Here is a 21162-nt window from a genome sequence, read left to right as displayed (position 1 = left end):
TATTTTAGATCAGTTTTGCTTCCATAAAACAATGTCACAACAGGATTTCAATAAATCCTACTCTGACTAGCACTAACTGTAGTGGAACTTTAGGATGATCAAAGTTTCTTTTTGAGCATGCTCACAGATTATACCTGCAGTATGTGAACTCTCTATTTATGCCCTGACTAATAACTCCAAAGCGTTACCATAAAGAAACAGACTCATCTTCACCTCCTGCAGGACAAGAAATACAGTACAGTAACCTTTACATCAAGGCTGCAATGTGTATGTGCTTATAGTGAGAAAGAGCAGGGGGTATAGCTCAGTGGTAGAGCATTCGACTGCAGATCGAGAGGTCCCTGGTTCAAATCTGGGTGCCCCCTATTACTTGCTTTTAATGTATAGCATCACTTTGCAGTCTATACCTCGTTTGGGACTCAAGTAATGTAAAAACATACTCAAGTGGCAGTCAGGCAACAAAAAATGTTGAAATGTCAACTTAATACTTTAACTCAGGAAAGTACAGTATCAGTGGCAGGTTTTGACTGCTAATTTGATAGAGAATTATACAGGATAAAATCACTATACATGAAGGATGAATGCTTTATTCCTAACTAACTTTGATAAATAAGGGAGTATTGGGCATTAACATGGCAGAATTACAATTTTTTTGGTGCAGCCATGTTTTGAACTCATACTGATTTTGCAATTAGTCCATAAGGCATACATGCATTCCGAACATCTGAGCCCACTGACCTAAAAATCAAATATTTGATTTTATTGCCAAAATGTATCTCAATCAGTTAGTTTTCAGAAATTATTAATATTGGTTTAGTGACAATTTGTATTTTAGTTCTCTTTGGCTTCCATAAAACAATGTCACAACTGGATTTCAATATATACTACTCTGACTAGCACGAACAATAGTGGAGCTTTAGGATGATCAAAGTTTCTTTTTAAACATGCTCACAGATTATACCTACAGTATGTAAACTCTCTATTTATGCCCTGACTAATAACTCCAAACCTTTACCATAAAGAAACAGACTCATCTTCACCTCCTGCAGGACAAGAAATACAGTACAGTAACCTTTACATCAAGGCTGCAATGTGTATGGTCTTATAGTTAGAAAGACCAGGGGGTATAAATCAGTTGTTGAGCATTCGAGTGCATGTCGAGAGGTCCCTGGTTCAAATCCAGGTGCCCCTATAATTTGCTTTTAATGTATAGCGTCCCTTTGCAGTCTATACCTCGTTTGGGACTCAAGTAATGTAAAAACATACTCAAGTGGCAGTCAGGCAACAAAAAATGTTGACATTTCAACTTAATACTTTACCTCAGGAAAGTACAGTATCAGTGGCAGGTTTTTACAGCTACTTTTGATAGAGAATTATACAGCATAAAATAACAGTGCATGAAGGATGAATGCTTTATTCCTAACTAACTTTGATAAATAAGGGAGTATTGGGCATTAACATGGCAGAATTCAAAATTATTTGGTACAGCCATGTTTTCAACTCCGACTGATTTTGCAATTAGTCCATAAGGCATACATGCATTCAGAACATCTGAGCCCACTGACCCAAAATTCAAATATTTTATTTTCTTAGCAAAAATGTACCATGATAAAATAGTTTTCAGAAATTATTAATATTGATTTGGTAACAATTTGTATTTTAGATCAGTTTTGCTTCCATAAAACAATGTCACAACTGGATTTCAATAAATCCTACTCTGACTAGTACTAACTATAGTGGAACTTTAGGATGATCAAAGTTTCTTTTTGAGCATGCTCACAGATTATACCTGCAGTATGTGAACTCTCTATTTATGCCCTGTCTAATAACTCCAAAGCGTTACCATAAAGAAACAGACTCATCTTCACCTCCTGCAGGACAAGAAATACAGTACAGTAACCTTTACATCAAGGCTGCAATGTGTATGTGCTTATAGTGAGAAAGAGCAGGGGGTATAGCTCAGTGGTAGAGCATTCGACTGCAGACCGAGAGGTCCCTGGTTCAAATCCGGGTGCCCCCTATTACTTGCTTTTAATGTATAGCATCTCTTTGCAGTCTATACCTCGTTTGGGACTCAAGTAATGTAAAAACATACTCAAGTGGCAGTCAGGCAACAAAAAATGTTGAAATGTCAACTTAATACTTTACCTCAGGAAAGTACAGTATCAGTGGCAGGTTTTGACTGCTAATTTGATAGAGAATTATACAGGATAAAATCACTATACATGAAGGATGAATGCTTTATTCCTAACTAACTTTGATAAATAAGGGAGTATTGGGCATTTACATGGCAGAATTAAAACATTTTTGGTGCAGCCATGTTTTGAACTCATACTGATTTTGCAATTAGTCCATAAGGCATACATGCATTCCGAACATCTGAGCCCACTGACCTAAAAATCAAATATTTGATTTTATTGCCAAAATGTATCTCAATCAGTTAGTTTTCAGAAATTATTAATATTGGTTTAGTGACAATTTGTATTTTAGTTCTCTTTGGCTTCCATAAAACAATGTCACAACTGGATTTCAATATATACTACTCTGACTAGCACGAACAATAGTGGAGCTTTAGGATGATCAAAGTTTCTTTTTAAACATGCTCAGCATTCGAGTGCATGTCGAGAGGTCCCTGGTTCAAATCCAGGTGCCCCTATAATTTGCTTTTAATGTATAGCGTCCCTTTGCAGTCTATACCTTGTTTGGGACTCAAGTAATGTAAAAACATACTCAAGTGGCAGTCAGGCAACAAAAAATGTTGACATTTCAACTTAATACTTTACCTCAGGAAAGTACAGTATCAGTGGCAGGTTTTTACAGCTACATTTGATAGAGAATTATACAGCATAAAATAACTGTACATGAAGGATGAATGCTGTATTCCTAACTAACTTTGATAAATAAGGGAGTATTGGGCATTAACATGGCAGAATTCAAAATTATTTGGTACAGCCATGTTTTCAACTCCGACTGATTTTGCAATTAGTCCATAAGGCATACATGCATTCAGAACATCTGAGCCCACTGACCCAAAATTCAAATATTTTATTTTATTAGCAAAAATGTACCATGATAAAATAGTTTTCAGAAATTATTAATATTGGTTTGGTAACAATTTGTATTTTAGATCAGTTTTGCTTCCATAAAACAATGTCACAACTGGATTTCAATAAATCCTACTCTGACTAGCACTAACTATAGTGGAACTTTAGGATGATCAAAGTTTCTTTTTGAGCATGCTCACAGATTATACCTGCAGTATGTGAACTCTCTATTTATGCCCTGACTAATAACTCCAAAGCGTTACCATAAAGAAACAGACTCATATTCACCTCCTGCAGGACAAGAAATACAGTACAGTAACCTTTACATCAAGGCTGCAATGTGTATGTGCTTATAGCGAGAAAGAGCAGGGGGTATAGCTCAGTGGTAGAGCATTCGACTGCAGATCGAGAGGTCCCTGGTTCAAATCTGGGTGTCCCCTATTACTTACTTTTAATGTATAGCATCACTTTGCAGTCTATACCTCGTTTGGGACTCAAGTAATGTAAAAACATACTCAAGCGGCAGTCAGGCAACAAAAAATGTTGACATTTCAACTTAATACTTTACCTCAGGAAAGTACAGTATCAGTGGCAGGTTTTTACAGCTACTTTTGATAGAGAATTATACAGCATAAAATAACTGTACATGAAGGATGAATGTTTTATTCCTAACTAACTTTGATAAATAAGGGAGTATTGGGCATTAACATGGCAGAATTCAAAATTATTTGGTACAGCCATGTTTTCAACTCCGACTGATTTTGCAATTAGTCCATAAGGCATACATGCATTCAGAACATCTGAGCCCACTGACCCAAAATTCAAATATTTTATTTTATTAGCAAAAATGTACCATGATAAAATAGTTTTCAGAAATTATTAATATTGGTTTGGTAACAATTTGTATTTTAGATCAGTTTTGCTTCCATAAAACAATGTCACAACTGGATGTCAATAAATCCTACTCTGACTAGCACTAACTATAGTGGAACTTTAGGATGATCAAAGTTTCTTTTTGAGCATGCTCACAGATTATACCTGCAGTATGTGAACTCTCTATTTATGCCCTGACTAATAACTCCAAAGCGTTACCATAAAGAAACAGACTCATCTTCACCTCCTGCAGGACAAGAAATACAGTACAGTAACCTTTACATCAAGGCTGCAATGTGTATGTGCTTATAGTGAGAAAGAGCAGGGGGTATAGCTCAGTGGTAGAGCATTCGACTGCAGATCGAGAGGTCCCTGGTTCAAATCCGGGTGCCCCCTATTACTTACTTTTAATGTATAGCATCACTTTGCAGTCTATACCTCGTTTGGGACTCAAGTAATGTAAAAACATACTCAAGTGGCAGTCAGGCAACAAAAAATGTTGAAATGTCAACTTAATACTTTACCTCAGGAAAGTACAGTATCAGTGACAGGTTTTGACTGCTAATTTGATAGAGAATTATACAGGATAAAATCACTATACATGAAGGATGAATGCTTTATTCCTAACTAACTTTGATAAATAAGGGAGTATTGGGCATTAACATGGCAGAATTACAATTTTTTTGGTGCAGCCATGTTTTGAACTCATACTGATTTTGCAATTAGTCCATAAGGCATACATGCATTCCGAACATCTGAGCCCACTGACCTAAAAATCAAATATTTGCTTTTATTGCCAAAATGTATCTCAATCAGTTAGTTTTCAGAAATTATTAATATTGGTTTAGTGACAATTTGTATTTTAGTTCTCTTTGGCTTCCATAAAACAATGTCACAACTGGATTTCAATATATACTACTCTGACTAGCACGAACAATAGTGGAGCTTTAGGATGATCAAAGTTTCTTTTTAAACATGCTCACAGATTATACCTACAGTATGTAAACTCTCTATTTATGCCCTGACTAATAACTCCAAACCTTTACCATAAAGAAACAGACTCATCTTCACCTACTGCAGGACAAAAAATACAGTACAGTAACCTTTACATCAAGGCTGCAATGTGTATGGTCTTATAGTTAGAAAGACCAGGGGGTATAAATCAGTTGTTGAGCATTCGAGTGCATGTCGAGAGGTCCCTGGTTCAAATCCAGGTGCCCCTATAATTTGCTTTTAATGTATAGTATCCCTTTGCAGTCTATACCTCGTTTGGGACTCAAGTAATGTAAAAACATACTCAAGTGGCAGTCAGGCAACAAAAAATGTTGACATTTCAACTTAATACTTTACCTCAGGAAAGTACAGTATCAGTGGCAGGTTTTTACAGCTACATTTGATAGAGAATTATACAGCATAAAATAACTGTACATGAAGGATGAATGCTGTATTCCTAACTAACTTTGATAAATAAGGGAGTATTGGGCATTAACATGGCAGAATTCAAAATTATTTGGTACAGCCATGTTTTCAACTCCGACTGATTTTGCAATTAGTCCATAAGGCATACATGCATTCAGAACATCTGAGCCCACTGACCCAAAATTCAAATATTTTATTTTATTAGCAAAAATGTACCATGATAAAATAGTTTTCAGAAATTATTAATATTGGTTTGGTAACAATTTGTATTTTAGATCAGTTTTGCTTCCATAAAACAATGTCACAACTGGATTTCAATAAATCCTACTCTGACTAGCACTAACTATAGTGGAACTTTAGGATGATCAAAGTTTCTTTTTGAGCATGCTCACAGATTATACCTGCAGTATGTGAACTCTCTATTTATGCCCTGACTAATAACTCCAAAGCGTTACCATAAAGAAACAGACTCATATTCACCTCCTGCAGGACAAGAAATACAGTACAGTAACCTTTACATCAAGGCTGCAATGTGTATGTGCTTATAGTGAGAAAGAGCAGGGGGTATAGCTCAGTGGTAGAGCATTCGACTACAGATCGAGAGGTCCCTGGTTCAAATCTGGGTGCCCCCTATTACTTACTTTTAATGTATAGCATCACTTTGCAGTCTATACCTCGTTTGGGACTCAAGTAATGTAAAAACATACTCAAGTGGCAGTCAGGCAACAAAAAATGTTGACATTTCAACTTAATACTTTACCTCAGGAAAGTACAGTATCAGTGGCAGGTTTTTACAGCTACTTTTGATAGAGAATTATACAGCATAAAATAACTGTACATGAAGGATGAATGCTTTATTCCTAACTAACTTTGATAAATAAGGGAGTATTGGGCATTAACATGGCAGAATTCAAAATTATTTGGTACAGCCATGTTTTCAACTCCGACTGATTTTGCAATTAGTCCATAAGGCATACATGCATTCAGAACATCTGAGCCCACTGACCCAAAATTCAAATATTTTATTTTATTAGCAAAAATGTACCATGATAAAATAGTTTTCAGAAATTATTAATATTGGTTTGGTAACAATTTGTATTTTAGATCAGTTTTGCTTCCATAAAACAATGTCACAACTGGATGTCAATAAATCCTACTCTGACTAGCACTAACTATAGTGGAACTTTAGGATGATCAAAGTTTCTTTTTGAGCATGCTCACAGATTATACCTGCAGTATGTGAACTCTCTATTTATGCCCTGACTAATAACTCCAAAGCGTTACCATAAAGAAACAGACTCATCTTCACCTCCTGCAGGACAAGAAATACAGTACAGTAACCTTTACATCAAGGCTGCAATGTGTATGTGCTTATAGTGAGAAAGAGCAGGGGGTATAGCTCAGTGGTAGAGCATTCGACTGCAGATCGAGAGGTCCCTGGTTCAAATCCGGGTGCCCCCTATTACTTACTTTTAATGTATAGCATCACTTTGCAGTCTATACCTCGTTTGGGACTCAAGTAATGTAAAAACATACTCAAGTGGCAGTCAGGCAACAAAAAATGTTGAAATGTCAACTTAATACTTTACCTCAGGAAAGTACAGTATCAGTGACAGGTTTTGACTGCTAATTTGATAGAGAATTATACAGGATAAAATCACTATACATGAAGGATGAATGCTTTATTCCTAACTAACTTTGATAAATAAGGGAGTATTGGGCATTAACATGGCAGAATTACAATTTTTTTGGTGCAGCCATGTTTTGAACTCATACTGATTTTGCAATTAGTCCATAAGGCATACATGCATTCCGAACATCTGAGCCCACTTACCTAAAAATCAAATATTTGCTTTTATTGCCAAAATGTATCTCAATCAGTTAGTTTTCAGAAATTATTAATATTGGTTTAGTGACAATTTGTATTTTAGTTCTCTTTGGCTTCCATAAAACAATGTCACAACTGGATTTCAATATATACTACTCTGACTAGCACGAACAATAGTGGAGCTTTAGGATGATCAAAGTTTCTTTTTAAACATGCTCACAGATTATACCTACAGTATGTAAACTCTCTATTTATGCCCTGACTAATAACTCCAAACCTTTACCATAAAGAAACAGACTCATCTTCACCTACTGCAGGACAAAAAATACAGTACAGTAACCTTTACATCAAGGCTGCAATGTGTATGGTCTTATAGTTAGAAAGACCAGGGGGTATAAATCAGTTGTTGAGCATTCGAGTGCATGTCGAGAGGTCCCTGGTTCAAATCCAGGTGCCCCTATAATTTGCTTTTAATGTATAGTATCCCTTTGCAGTCTATACCTCGTTTGGGACTCAAGTAATGTAAAAACATACTCAAGTGGCAGTCAGGCAACAAAAAATGTTGACATTTCAACTTAATACTTTACCTCAGGAAAGTACAGTATCAGTGGCAGGTTTTTACAGCTACATTTGATAGAGAATTATACAGCATAAAATAACTGTACATGAAGGATGAATGCTGTATTCCTAACTAACTTTGATAAATAAGGGAGTATTGGGCATTAACATGGCAGAATTCAAAATTATTTGGTACAGCCATGTTTTCAACTCCGACTGATTTTGCAATTAGTCCATAAGGCATACATGCATTCAGAACATCTGAGCCCACTGACCCAAAATTCAAATATTTTATTTTATTAGCAAAAATGTACCATGATAAAATAGTTTTCAGAAATTATTAATATTGGTTTGGTAACAATTTGTATTTTAGATCAGTTTTGCTTCCATAAAACAATGTCACAACTGGATTTCAATAAATCCTACTCTGACTAGCACTAACTATAGTGGAACTTTAGGATGATCAAAGTTTCTTTTTGAGCATGCTCACAGATTATACCTGCAGTATGTGAACTCTCTATTTATGCCCTGACTAATAACTCCAAAGCGTTACCATAAAGAAACAGACTCATATTCACCTCCTGCAGGACAAGAAATACAGTACAGTAACCTTTACATCAAGGCTGCAATGTGTATGCGCTTATAGTGAGAAAGAGCAGGGGGTATAGCTCAGTGGTAGAGCATTCGACTACAGATCGAGAGGTCCCTGGTTCAAATCTGGGTGCCCCCTATTACTTACTTTTAATGTATAGCATCACTTTGCAGTCTATACCTCGTTTGGGACTCAAGTAATGTAAAAACATACTCAAGTGGCAGTCAGGCAACAAAAAATGTTGACATTTCAACTTAATACTTTACCTCAGGAAAGTACAGTATCAGTGGCAGGTTTTTACAGCTACTTTTGATAGAGAATTATACAGCATAAAATAACTGTACATGAAGGATGAATGTTTTATTCCTAACTAACTTTGATAAATAAGGGAGTATTGGGCATTAACATGGCAGAATTCAAAATTATTTGGTACAGCCATGTTTTCAACTCCGACTGATTTTGCAATTAGTCCATAAGGCATACATGCATTCAGAACATCTGAGCCCACTGACCCAAAATTCAAATATTTTATTTTATTAGCAAAAATGTACCATGATAAAATAGTTTTCAGAAATTATTAATATTGGTTTGGTAACAATTTGTATTTTAGATCAGTTTTGCTTCCATAAAACAATGTCACAACTGGATGTCAATAAATCCTACTCTGACTAGCACTAACTATAGTGGAACTTTAGGATGATCAAAGTTTCTTTTTGAGCATGCTCACAGATTATACCTGCAGTATGTGAACTCTCTATTTATGCCCTGACTAATAACTCCAAAGCGTTACCATAAAGAAACAGACTCATCTTCACCTCCTGCAGGACAAGAAATACAGTACAGTAACCTTTACATCAAGGCTGCAATGTGTATGTGCTTATAGTGAGAAAGAGCAGGGGGTATAGCTCAGTGGTAGAGCATTCGACTGCAGATCGAGAGGTCCCTGGTTCAAATCTGGGTGCCCCCTATTACTTACTTTTAATGTATAGCATCACTTTGCAGTCTATACCTCGTTTGGGACTCAAGTAATGTAAAAACATACTCAAGTGGCAGTCAGGCAACAAAAAATGTTGAAATGTCAACTTAATACTTTACCTCAGGAAAGTACAGTATCAGTGACAGGTTTTGACTGCTAATTTGATAGAGAATTATACAGGATAAAATCACTATACATGAAGGATGAATGCTTTATTCCTAACTAACTTTGATAAATAAGGGAGTATTGGGCATTAACATGGCAGAATTACAATTTTTTTGGTGCAGCCATGTTTTGAACTCATACTGATTTTGCAATTAGTCCATAAGGCATACATGCATTCCGAACATCTGAGCCCACTGACCTAAAAATCAAATATTTGCTTTTATTGCCAAAATGTATCTCAATCAGTTAGTTTTCAGAAATTATTAATATTGGTTTAGTGACAATTTGTATTTTAGTTCTCTTTGGCTTCCATAAAACAATGTCTCAACTGGATTTCAATATATACTACTCTGACTAGCACGAACAATAGTGGAGCTTTAGGATGATCAAAGTTTCTTTTTAAACATGCTCACAGATTATACCTACAGTATGTAAACTCTCTATTTATGCCCTGACTAATAACTCCAAACCTTTACCATAAAGAAACAGACTCATCTTCACCTACTGCAGGACAAAAAATACAGTACAGTAACCTTTACATCAAGGCTGCAATGTGTATGGTCTTATAGTTAGAAAGACCAGGGGGTATAAATCAGTTGTTGAGCATTCGAGTGCATGTCGAGAGGTCCCTGGTTCAAATCCAGGTGCCCCTATAATTTGCTTTTAATGTATAGTATCCCTTTGCAGTCTATACCTCGTTTGGGACTCAAGTAATGTAAAAACATACTCAAGTGGCAGTCAGGCAACAAAAAATGTTGACATTTCAACTTAATACTTTACCTCAGGAAAGTACAGTATCAGTGGCAGGTTTTTACAGCTACTTTTGATAGAGAATTATACAGCATAAAATAACTGTACATGAAGGATGAATGTTTTATTCCTAACTAACTTTGATAAATAAGGGAGTATTGGGCATTAACATGGCAGAATTCAAAATTATTTGGTACAGCCATGTTTTCAACTCCGACTGATTTTGCAATTAGTCCATAAGGCATACATGCATTCAGAACATCTGAGCCCACTGACCCAAAATTCAAATATTTTATTTTATTAGCAAAAATGTACCATGATAAAATAGTTTTCAGAAATTATTAATATTGGTTTGGTAACAATTTGTATTTTAGATCAGTTTTGCTTCCATAAAACAATGTCACAACTGGATTTCAATAAATCCTACTCTGACTAGCACTAACTATAGTGGAACTTTAGGATGATCAAAGTTTCTTTTTGAGCATGCTCACAGATTATACCTGCAGTATGTGAACTCTCTATTTATGCCCTGACTAATAACTCCAAAGCGTTACCATAAAGAAACAGACTCATCTTCACCTCCTGCAGGACAAGAAATACAGTACAGTAACCTTTACATCAAGGCTGCAATGTGTATGTGCTTATAGTGAGAAAGAGCAGGGGGTATAGCTCAGTGGTAGAGCATTCGACTGCAGATCGAGAGGTCCCTGGTTCAAATCCGGGTGCCCCCTATTACTTACTTTTAATGTATAGCATCACTTTGCAGTCTATACCTCGTTTGGGACTCAAGTAATGTAAAAACATACTCAAGTGGCAGTCAGGCAACAAAAAATGTTGAAATGTCAACTTAATACTTTACCTCAGGAAAGTACAGTATCAGTGGCAGGTTTTGACTGCTAATTTGATAGAGAATTATACAGGATAAAATCACTATACATGAAGGATGAATGCTTTATTCCTAACTAACTTTGATAAATAAGGGAGTATTGGGCATTAACATGGCAGAATTACAATTTTTTTGGTGCAGCCATGTTTTGAACTCATACTGATTTTGCAATTAGTCCATAAGGCATACATGCATTCCGAACATCTGAGCCCACTGACCTAAAAATCAAATATTTGATTTTATTGCCAAAATGTATCTCAATCAGTTAGTTTTCAGAAATTATTAATATTGGTTTAGTGACAATTTGTATTTTAGTTCTCTTTGGCTTCCATAAAACAATGTCACAACTGGATTTCAATATATACTACTCTGACTAGCACGAACAATAGTGGAGCTTTAGGATGATCAAAGTTTCTTTTTAAACATGCTCACAGATTATACCTACAGTATGTAAACTCTCTATTTATGCCCTGACTAATAACTCCAAACCTTTACCATAAAGAAACAGACTCATCCTTACCTCCTGCAGGACAAGAAATACAGTACAGTAACCTTTACATCAAGGCTGCAATGTGTATGGTCTTATAGTTAGAAAGACCAGGGGGTATAAATCAGTTGTTGAGCATTCGAGTGCATGTCGAGAGGTCCCTGGTTCAAATCCAGGTGCCCCTATAATTTGCTTTTAATGTATAGCGTCCCTTTGCAGTCTATACCTTGTTTGGGACTCAAGTAATGTAAAAACATACTCAAGTGGCAGTCAGGCAACAAAAAATGTTGACATTTCAACTTAATACCTTACCTCAGGAAAGTACAGTATCAGTGGCAGGTTTTGACTGCTAATTTGATAGAGAATTATACAGGATAAAATCACTATACATGAAGGATGAATGCTTTATTCCTAACTAACTTTGATAAATAAGGGAGTATTCGGCATTAACATGGCAGAATTACAATTTTTTTGGTGCAGCCATGTTTTGAACTCATACTGATTTTGCAATTAGTCCATAAGGCATACATGCATTCCGAACATCTGAGCCCACTGACCTAAAAATCAAATATTTGATTTTATTGCCAAAATGTATCTCAATCAGTTAGTTTTCAGAAATTATTAATATTGGTTTAGTGACAATTTGTATTTTAGTTCTCTTTGGCTTCCATAAAACAATGTCTCAACTGGATTTCAATATATACTACTCTGACTAGCACGAACAATAGTGGAGCTTTAGGATGATCAAAGTTTCTTTTTAAACATGCTCAGCATTCGAGTGCATGTCGAGAGGTCCCTGGTTCAAATCCGGGTGCCCCCTATTACTTGCTTTTAATGTATAGCATCACTTTGCAGTCTATACCTCGTTTGGGACTCAAGTAATGTAAAAACATACTCAAGTGGCAGTCAGGCAACAAAAAATGTTGAAATGTCAACTTAATACTTTACCTCAGGAAAGTACAGTATCAGTGGCAGGTTTTGACTTCTAATTTGATAGAGAATTATACAGGATAAAATCACTATACATGAAGGATGAATGCTTTATTCCTAACTAACTTTGATAAATAAGGGAGTATTGGGCATTTACATGGCAGAATTAAAAAATTTTTGGTGCAGCCATGTTTTGAACTCATACTGATTTTGCAATTAGTCCATAAGGCATACATGCATTCCGAACATCTGAGCCCACTGACCTAAAAATCAAATATTTGATTTTATTGCCAAAATGTATCTCAATCAGTTAGTTTTCAGAAATTATTAATATTGGTTTAGTGACAATTTGTATTTTAGTTCTCTTTGGCTTCCATAAAACAATGTCACAACTGGATTTCAATATATACTACTCTGACTAGCACGAACAATAGTGGAGCTTTAGGATGATCAAAGTTTCTTTTTAAACATGCTCAGCATTCGAGTGCATGTCGAGAGGTCCCTGGTTCAAATCCAGGTGCCCCTATAATTTGCTTTTAATGTATAGCGTCCCATTGCAGTCTATACCTTGTTTGGGACTCAAGTAATGTAAAAACATACTCAAGTGGCAGTCAGGCAACAAAAAATGTTGACATTTCAACTTAATACTTTACCTCAGGAAAGTACAGTATCAGTGGCAGGTTTTTACAGCTACTTTTGATAGAGAATTATACAGCATAAAATTACTGTACATGAAGGATGAATGCTTTATTCCTAACTAACTTTGATAAATAAGGGAGTATTGGGCATTAACATGGCAGAATTCAAAATTATTTGGTACAGCCATGTTTTCAACTCCGACTGATTTTGCAATTAGTCCATAAGGCATACATGCATTCAGAACATCTGAGCCCACTGACCCAAAATTTAAATATTTTATTTTATTAGCAAAAATGTACCATGATAAAATAGTTTTCAGAAATTATTAATATTGGTTTGGTAACAATTTGTATTTTAGATCAGTTTTGCTTCCATAAAACAATGTCACAACTGGATTTCAATAAATCCTACTCTGACTAGCGCTAACTATAGTGGAACTTTAGGATGATCAAAGTTTCTTTTTGAGCATGCTCACAGATTATACCTGCAGTATGTGAACTCTCTATTTATGCCCTGACTAATAACTCCAAAGCGTTACCATAAAGAAACAGACTCATCTTCACCTCCTGCAGGACAAGAAATACAGTACAGTAACCTTTACATCAAGGCTGCAATGTGTATGTGCTTATAGTGAGAAAGAGCAGGGGGTATAGCTCAGTGGTAGAGCATTCGACTGCAGATCGAGAGGTCCCTGGTTCAAATCTGGGTGCCCCCTATTACTTACTTTTAATGTATAGCATCACTTTGCAGTCTATACCTCGTTTGGGACTCAAGTAATGTAAAAACATACTCAAGTGGCAGTCAGGCAACAAAAAATGTTGACATTTCAACTTAATACTTTACCTCAGGAAAGTACAGTATCAGTGGCAGGTTTTTACAGCTACTTTTGATAGAGAATTTTACAGCATAAAATAACTGTACATGAAGGATGAATGCTTTATTCCTAACTAACTTTGATAAATAAGGGAGTATTGGGCATTAACATGGCAGAATTCAAAATTATTTGGTACAGCCATGTTTTCAACTCCGACTGATTTTGCAATTAGTCCATAAGGCATACATGCATTCAGAACATCTGAGCCCACTGACCCAAAATTCAAATATTTTATTTTATTAGCAAAAATGTATCTCAATCAGTTAGTTTTCAGAAATTATTAATATTGGTTTAGTGACAATTTGTATTTTAGTTCTCTTTGGCTTCCATAAAACAATGTCACAACTGGATTTCAATATATACTACTCTGACTAGCACGAACAATAGTGGAGCTTTAGGATGATCAAAGTTTCTTTTTAAACATGCTCACAGATTATACCTACAGTATGTAAACTCTCTATTTATGCCCTGACTAATAACTCCAAACCTTTACCATAAAGAAACAGACTCATCTTCACCTCCTGCAGGACAAGAAATACAGTACAGTAACCTTTACATCAAGGCTGCAATGTGTATGGTCTTATAGTTAGAAAGACCAGGGGGTATAAATCAGTTGTTGAGCATTCGAGTGCATGTCGAGAGGTCCCTGGTTCAAATCCAGGTGCCCCTATAATTTGCTTTTAATGTATAGCGTCCCTTTGCAGTCTATACCTCGTTTGGGACTCAAGTAATGTAAAAACATACTCAAGTGGCAGTCAGGCAACAAAAAATGTTGACATTTCAACTTAATACTTTACCTCAGGAAAGTACAGTATCAGTGGCAGGTTTTTACAGCTACTTTTGATAGAGAATTATACAGCATAAAATAACTGTACATGAAGGATGAATGCTTTATTCCTAACTAACTTTGATAAATAAGGGAGTATTGGGCATTAACATGGCAGAATTCAAAATTATTTGGTACAGCCATGTTTTCAACTCCGACTGATTTTGCAATTAGTCCATAAGGCATACATGCATTCAGAACATCTGAGCCCACTGACCCAAAATTCAAATATTTTATTTTATTAGCAAAAATGTACCATGATAAAATAGTTTTCAGAAATTATTGATATTGGTTTGGTAACAATTTGTATTTTAGATCAGTTTTGCTTCCATAAAACAATGTCACAACTGGATTTCAATAAATCCTACTCTGACTAGCACTAACTATAGTGGAACTTTAGGATGATCAAAGTTTCTTTTTGAGCATGCTCACAGATTATACCTGCAGTATGTGAACTCTCTATTTATGCCCTGACTAATAACTCCAAAGCGTTACCATAAAGAAACAGACTTATCTTCACATCCTGTAGGACAAGAAATACAGTACAGTAACCTTTACATCAAGGCTGCAATGTGTATGTGCTTATAGTGAGAAAGAGCAGGGGGTATAGCTCAGTGGTAGAGCATTCGACTGCAGATCGAGAGGTCCCTGGTTCAAATCCGGGTGCCCCCTATTACTTGCTTTTAATGTATAGCATCACTTTGCAGTCTATACCTCGTTTGGGACTCAAGTAATGTAAAAACATACTCAAGTGGCAGTCAGACAACAAAAATTGTTGAAATGTCAACTTAATACTTTACCTCAGGAAAGTACAGTATCAGTGGCAGGTTTTGACTGCTAATTTGATAGAGAATTATACAGGATAAAATCACTATACATGAAGGATGAATGCTTTATTCCTAACTAACTTTGATAAATAAGGGAGTATTGGGCATTAACATGGCAGAATTACAATTTTTTTGGTGCAGCCATGTTTTGAACTCATACTGATTTTGCAATTAGTCCATAAGGCATACATGTATTCCGAACATCTGAGCCCACTGACCTAAAAATCAAATATTTGATTTTATTGCCAAAATGTATCTCAATCAGTTAGTTTTCAGAAATTATTAATATTGGTTTAGTGACAATTTGTATTTTAGTTCTCTTTGGCTTCCATAAAACAATGTCACAACTGGATTTCAATATATACTACTCTGACTAGCACGAACAATAGTGGAGCTTTAGGATGATCAAAGTTTCTTTTTAAACATGCTCACAGATTATACCTACAGTATGTAAACTCTCTATTTATGCCCTGACTAATAACTCCAAACCTTTACCATAAAGAAAAAGACTCATCTTCACCTCCTGCAGGACAAGAAACAGTACAGTAACCTGTACATCAAGGCTGCAATGTGTATGGTGTTATAGTTAGAAAGACCAGGGGGTATAGCTCAGTGGTAGAGCATTCGACTACTGATCGAGAGGTCCCTGGTTCAAATCCGGGTGCCCCCTATTACTTGCTTTTAATGTATAGCATCACTTTGCAGTCTATACCTCGTTTGGGACTCAAGTAATGTTAAAGCATACTCAAGTGGCAGTCAGGCAACAAAAAATGTTGAAATGTCAACTTAATACTTTACCTCAGGAAAGTACAGTATCAGTGGCAGGTTTTGACTGCTAATTTGATAGAGAATTATACAGGATAAAATCACTATACATGAAGGATGAATGCTTTATTCCTAACTAACTTTGATAAATAAGGGAGTATTGGGCATTAACATGGCAGAATTACAATTTTTTTGGTGCAGCCATGTTTTGAACTCATACTGATTTTGCAATTAGTCCATAAGGCATACATGCATTCAGAACATCTGAGCCCACTGACCTAAAAATCAAATATTTGATTTTATTGCCAAAATGTATCTCAATCAGTTAGTTTTCAGAAATTATTAATATTGGTTTAGTGACAATTTGTATTTTAGTTCTCTTTGGCTTCCATAAAACAATGTCACAACTTGATTTCAATATATACTACTCTGACTATCACGAACAATAGTGGAACTTTAGGATGATCAAAGTTTCTTTTTAAACATGCTCACAGATTATACCTACAGTATGTAAACTCTCTATTTATGCCCTGACTAATAACTCCAAACCTTTACCATAAAGAAACAGACTCATCTTCACCTCCTGCAGGACAAGAAATACAGTACAGTAACCTTTACATCAAGGCTGCAATGTGTATGGTCTTATAGTTAGAAAGACCAGGGGGTATAAATCAGTTGTTGAGCATTCGAATGCATTTCGAGAGGTCCCTGGTTCAAATCAAGGTGCCCCTATAATTTGCTTTTAATGTATAGCGTCCCTTTGCAGTCTATACCTTGTTTGGGACTCAAGTAATGTAAAAACATACTCAAGTGGCAGTCAGGCAACAAAAAATTTTGACATTTCAACTTAATACTTTACCTCAGGAAAGTACAGTATCAGTGGCAGGTTTTTACAGCTACTTTTGATAGAGAATTATACAGCATAAAATAACTGTACATGAAGGATGAATGCTTTATTCCTAACTAACTTTGATAAATAAGGGAGTATTGGGCATTAACATGGCAGAATTCAAAATTATTTGGTACAGCCATGTTTTCAACTCCGACTGATTTTGCAATTAGTCCATAAGGCATACATGCATTCAGAACATCTGAGCCCACTGACCCAAAATTCAAATATTATATTTTATTAGCAAAAATGTACCATGATAAAATAGTTTTCAGAAATTATTAATATTGGTTTGGTAACAATTTGTATTTTAGATCAGTTTTGCTTCCATAAAACAATGTCACAACTGGATTTCAATAAATCCTACTCTGAATAGCACTAACTATAGTGGAACTTTAGGATGATCAAAGTTTCTTTTTGAGCATGCTCACAGATTATACCTGCAGTATGTGAACTCTCTATTTATGCCCTGACTAATAACTCCAAAGCATTACCATAAAGAAACAGACTCATCTTCACCTCCTGCAGGACAAGAAATACAGTACAGTAACCTTTAGATCAAGGCTGCAATGGGTATGTGCTTATAGTGAGAAAGAGCAGGGGGTATAGCTCAGTGGTAGAGCATTCGACTGCAGATCGAGAGGTCCCTGGTTCAAATCCGGTGCCCCCTATTACTTACTTTTAATGTATAGCATCACTTTGCAGTCTATACCTCGTTTGGGACTCAAGTAATGTAAAAACATACTCAAGTGGCAGTCAGGCAACAAAAAATGTTGAAATGTCAACTTAATATTTTACAACAGGAAAGTACAGTATCAGTGGCAGGTTTTGACTGCTAATTTGATAGAGAATTATACAGGATAAAATCACTATACATGAAGGATGAATGCTTTATTCCTAACTAACTTTGATAAATAAGGGAGTATTGGGCATTAACATGGCAGAATTACAATTTTTTTGGTGCAGCCATGTTTTGAACTCATACTGATTTTGCAATTAGTCCATAAGGCATACATGCATTCAGAACATCTGAGCCCACTGACCTAAAAATCAAATATTTGATTTTATTGCCAAAATGTATCTCAATCAGTTAGTTTTCAGAAATTATTAATATTGGTTTAGTGACAATTTGTATTTTAGTTCTCTTTGGCTTCCATAAAACAATGTCACAACTTGATTTCAATATATACTACTCTGACTATCACGAACAATAGTGGAGCTTTAGGATGATCAAAGTTTCTTTTTAAACATGCTCACAGATTATACCTACAGTATGTAAACTCTCTATTTATGCCCTGACTAATAACTCCAAACCTTTACCATAAAGAAACAGACTCATCTTCACCTCCTGCAGGACAAGAAATACAGTACAGTAACCTTTACATCAAGGCTGCAATGTGTATGGTCTTATAGTTAGAAAGACCAGGGGGTATAAATCAGTTGTTGAGCATTCGAATGCATGTCGAGAGGTCCATGGTTCAAATCCAGGTGCCCCTATAATTTGCTTTTAATGTATAGCGTCCCTTTGCAGTCTATACCTTGTTTGGGACTCAAGTAATGTAAAAACATACTCAAGTGGCAGTCAGGCATCAAAACATTTTGACATTTCAACTTAATACTTTACCTCAGGAAAGTACAGTATCAGTGGCAGGTTTTTACAGCTACTTTTGATAGAGAATTATACAGCATAAAATAACTGTACATGAAGGATGAATGCTTTATTCCTAACTAACTTTGATAAATAAGGGAGTATTGGGCATTAACATGGCAGAATTCAAAATTATTTGGTACAGCCATGTTTTCAACTCCGACTGATTTTGCAATTAGTCCATAAGGCATACATGCATTCAGAACATCTGAGCCCACTGACCCAAAATTCAAATATTTTATTTTATTAGCAAAAATGTACCATGATAAAATAGTTTTCAGAAATTATTAATATTGGTTTGGTAACAATTTGTATTTTAGATCAGTTTTGCTTCCATAAAACAATGTCATAACTGGATTTTAATAAATCCTACTCTGACTAGCACTAACTATAGTGGAACTTTAGGATGATCAAAGTTTCTTTTTGAGCATGCTCACAGATTATACCTGCAGTATGTGAACTCTCTATTTATGCCCTAACTAATAACTCCAAAGCGTTACCATAAAGAAACAGACTCATCTTCACCTCCTGCAGGACAAGAAATACAGTACAGTAACCTTTACATCAAGGCTGCAATGTGTATGTGCTTATAGCGAGAAAGAGCAGGGGGTATAGCTCAGTGGTAGAGCATTCGACTGCAGATCGAAAGGTCTCTGGTTCAAATCCGGGTGCCCCCTATTACTTGCTTTTAATGTATAGCATCACTTTGCAGTCTATACCTCGTTTGGGACTCAAGTAATGTAAAAACATACTCAAGTGGCAGTCAGGCAACAAAAAATGTTGAAATGTCAACTTAATATTTTACAACAGGAAAGTACAGTATCAGTGGCAGGTTTTGACTGCTAATTTGATAGAGAATTATACAGGATAAAATCACTATACATGAAGGATGAATGCTTTATTCCTAACTAACTTTGATAAATAAGGGAGTATTGGGCATTAACATGGCAGAATTACAATTTTTTTGGTGCAGCCATGTTTTGAACTCATACTGATTTTGCAATTAGTCCATAAGGCATACATGCATTCCGAACATCTGAGCCCACTGACCTAAAAATCAAATATTTGATTTTATTGCCAAAATGTATCTCAATCAGTTAGTTTTCAGAAATTATTAATATTGGTTTAGTGACAATTTGTATTTTAGTTCTCTTTGGCTTCCATAAAACAATGTCACAACTGGATTTCAATATATACTACTCTGACTAGCACGAACAATAGTGGAGCTTTAGGATGATCAAAGTTTCTTTTTAAACATGCTCACAGATTATACCTACAGTATGTAAACTCTCTATTTATGCCCTGACTAATAACTCCAAACCTTTACCATAAAGAAAAAGACTCATCTTCACCTCCTGCAGGACAAGAAACAGTACAGTAACCTTTACATCAAGGCTGCAATGTGTATGGTGTTATAGTTAGAAAGACCAGGGGGTATAGCTCAGTGGTAGAGCATTCGACTGCTGATCGAGAGGTCCCTGGTTCAAATCCGGGTGCGCCCTATTACTTGCTTTTAATGTATAGCATCACTTTGCAGTCTATACCTCGTTTGGGACTCAAGTAATGTAAAAACATACTCAAGTGGCAGTCAGGCAACAAAAAATGTTGAAATGTCAACTCAATACTTTACCTCAGGAAAGTACAGTATCAGTGGCAGGTTTTGACTGCTAATTTGATAGAGAATTATACAGGATAAAATCACTATACATGAAGGATGAATGTTTTATTCCTAACTAACTTTGATAAATAAGGGAGTATTGGGCATTAACATGGCAGAATTACAATTTTTTTGGTGCAGCCATGTTTTGAACTCATACTGATTTTGCAATTAGTCCATAAGGCATACATGCATTCAGAACATCTGAGCCCACTGACCTAAAAATCAAATATTTGATTTTATTGCCAAAATGTATCTCAATCAGTTAGTTTTCAGAAATTATTAATATTGGTTTAGTGACAATTTGTATTTTAGTTCTCTTTGGCTTCCATAAAACAATGTCACAACTTGATTTCAATATATACTACTCTGACTATCACGAACAATAGTGGAACTTTAGGATGATCAAAGTTTCTTTTTAAACATGCTCACAGATTATACCTACAGTATGTAAACTCTCTATTTATGCCCTGACTAATAACTCCAAACCTTTACCATAAAGAAACAGACTCATCTTCACCTCCTGCAG

At 35.6% G+C, this 21162-nt stretch overlaps 15 non-coding genes across 15 annotated transcripts; all 15 read left to right on the top strand.

Moving 5' to 3' along the window:
* Positions 1 to 293: 293 nt before the first annotated feature.
* On the top strand, positions 294 to 365 carry TRNAC-GCA (transfer RNA cysteine (anticodon GCA)). Its single transcript has one exon. It is a non-coding gene; the product is annotated as a tRNA-Cys (tRNA).
* A 1583-nt stretch (positions 366 to 1948) lies between these two features.
* On the top strand, positions 1949 to 2020 carry TRNAC-GCA (transfer RNA cysteine (anticodon GCA)). Its single transcript has one exon. It is a non-coding gene; the product is annotated as a tRNA-Cys (tRNA).
* Positions 2021 to 3412: 1392 nt separating this feature from the next.
* TRNAC-GCA (transfer RNA cysteine (anticodon GCA)) lies at positions 3413 to 3484 on the top strand. The gene has a single exon. It is a non-coding gene; the product is annotated as a tRNA-Cys (tRNA).
* Positions 3485 to 4241: 757 nt separating this feature from the next.
* TRNAC-GCA (transfer RNA cysteine (anticodon GCA)) lies at positions 4242 to 4313 on the top strand. The gene has a single exon. It is a non-coding gene; the product is annotated as a tRNA-Cys (tRNA).
* Positions 4314 to 5896: 1583 nt separating this feature from the next.
* On the top strand, positions 5897 to 5968 carry TRNAC-ACA (transfer RNA cysteine (anticodon ACA)). Its single transcript has one exon. It is a non-coding gene; the product is annotated as a tRNA-Cys (tRNA).
* A 757-nt stretch (positions 5969 to 6725) lies between these two features.
* Positions 6726 to 6797, top strand: TRNAC-GCA (transfer RNA cysteine (anticodon GCA)). Its single transcript has one exon. It is a non-coding gene; the product is annotated as a tRNA-Cys (tRNA).
* Positions 6798 to 8380: 1583 nt separating this feature from the next.
* Positions 8381 to 8452, top strand: TRNAC-ACA (transfer RNA cysteine (anticodon ACA)). Its single transcript has one exon. It is a non-coding gene; the product is annotated as a tRNA-Cys (tRNA).
* Positions 8453 to 9209: 757 nt separating this feature from the next.
* TRNAC-GCA (transfer RNA cysteine (anticodon GCA)) lies at positions 9210 to 9281 on the top strand. Its single transcript has one exon. It is a non-coding gene; the product is annotated as a tRNA-Cys (tRNA).
* A 1583-nt stretch (positions 9282 to 10864) lies between these two features.
* Positions 10865 to 10936, top strand: TRNAC-GCA (transfer RNA cysteine (anticodon GCA)). Its single transcript has one exon. It is a non-coding gene; the product is annotated as a tRNA-Cys (tRNA).
* Positions 10937 to 13790: 2854 nt separating this feature from the next.
* TRNAC-GCA (transfer RNA cysteine (anticodon GCA)) lies at positions 13791 to 13862 on the top strand. Its single transcript has one exon. It is a non-coding gene; the product is annotated as a tRNA-Cys (tRNA).
* A 1585-nt stretch (positions 13863 to 15447) lies between these two features.
* On the top strand, positions 15448 to 15519 carry TRNAC-GCA (transfer RNA cysteine (anticodon GCA)). Its single transcript has one exon. It is a non-coding gene; the product is annotated as a tRNA-Cys (tRNA).
* Positions 15520 to 16272: 753 nt separating this feature from the next.
* Positions 16273 to 16344, top strand: TRNAS-ACU (transfer RNA serine (anticodon ACU)). Its single transcript has one exon. It is a non-coding gene; the product is annotated as a tRNA-Ser (tRNA).
* A 1583-nt stretch (positions 16345 to 17927) lies between these two features.
* On the top strand, positions 17928 to 17998 carry TRNAC-GCA (transfer RNA cysteine (anticodon GCA)). The gene has a single exon. It is a non-coding gene; the product is annotated as a tRNA-Cys (tRNA).
* A 1583-nt stretch (positions 17999 to 19581) lies between these two features.
* Positions 19582 to 19653, top strand: TRNAC-GCA (transfer RNA cysteine (anticodon GCA)). Its single transcript has one exon. It is a non-coding gene; the product is annotated as a tRNA-Cys (tRNA).
* Positions 19654 to 20406: 753 nt separating this feature from the next.
* On the top strand, positions 20407 to 20478 carry TRNAS-GCU (transfer RNA serine (anticodon GCU)). The gene has a single exon. It is a non-coding gene; the product is annotated as a tRNA-Ser (tRNA).
* The last annotated feature ends 684 nt before the right edge of the window (positions 20479 to 21162 follow it).

The sequence above is a fragment of the Pseudophryne corroboree genome, chromosome 1 (genome assembly GCF_028390025.1).
Source record: "Pseudophryne corroboree isolate aPseCor3 chromosome 1, aPseCor3.hap2, whole genome shotgun sequence".
NCBI lineage: Eukaryota > Metazoa > Chordata > Amphibia > Anura > Myobatrachidae > Pseudophryne > Pseudophryne corroboree.
The sequence above is the reverse complement of the archived record's forward strand: the minus strand, read 5'-3'. Positions and strand labels throughout refer to the sequence as shown.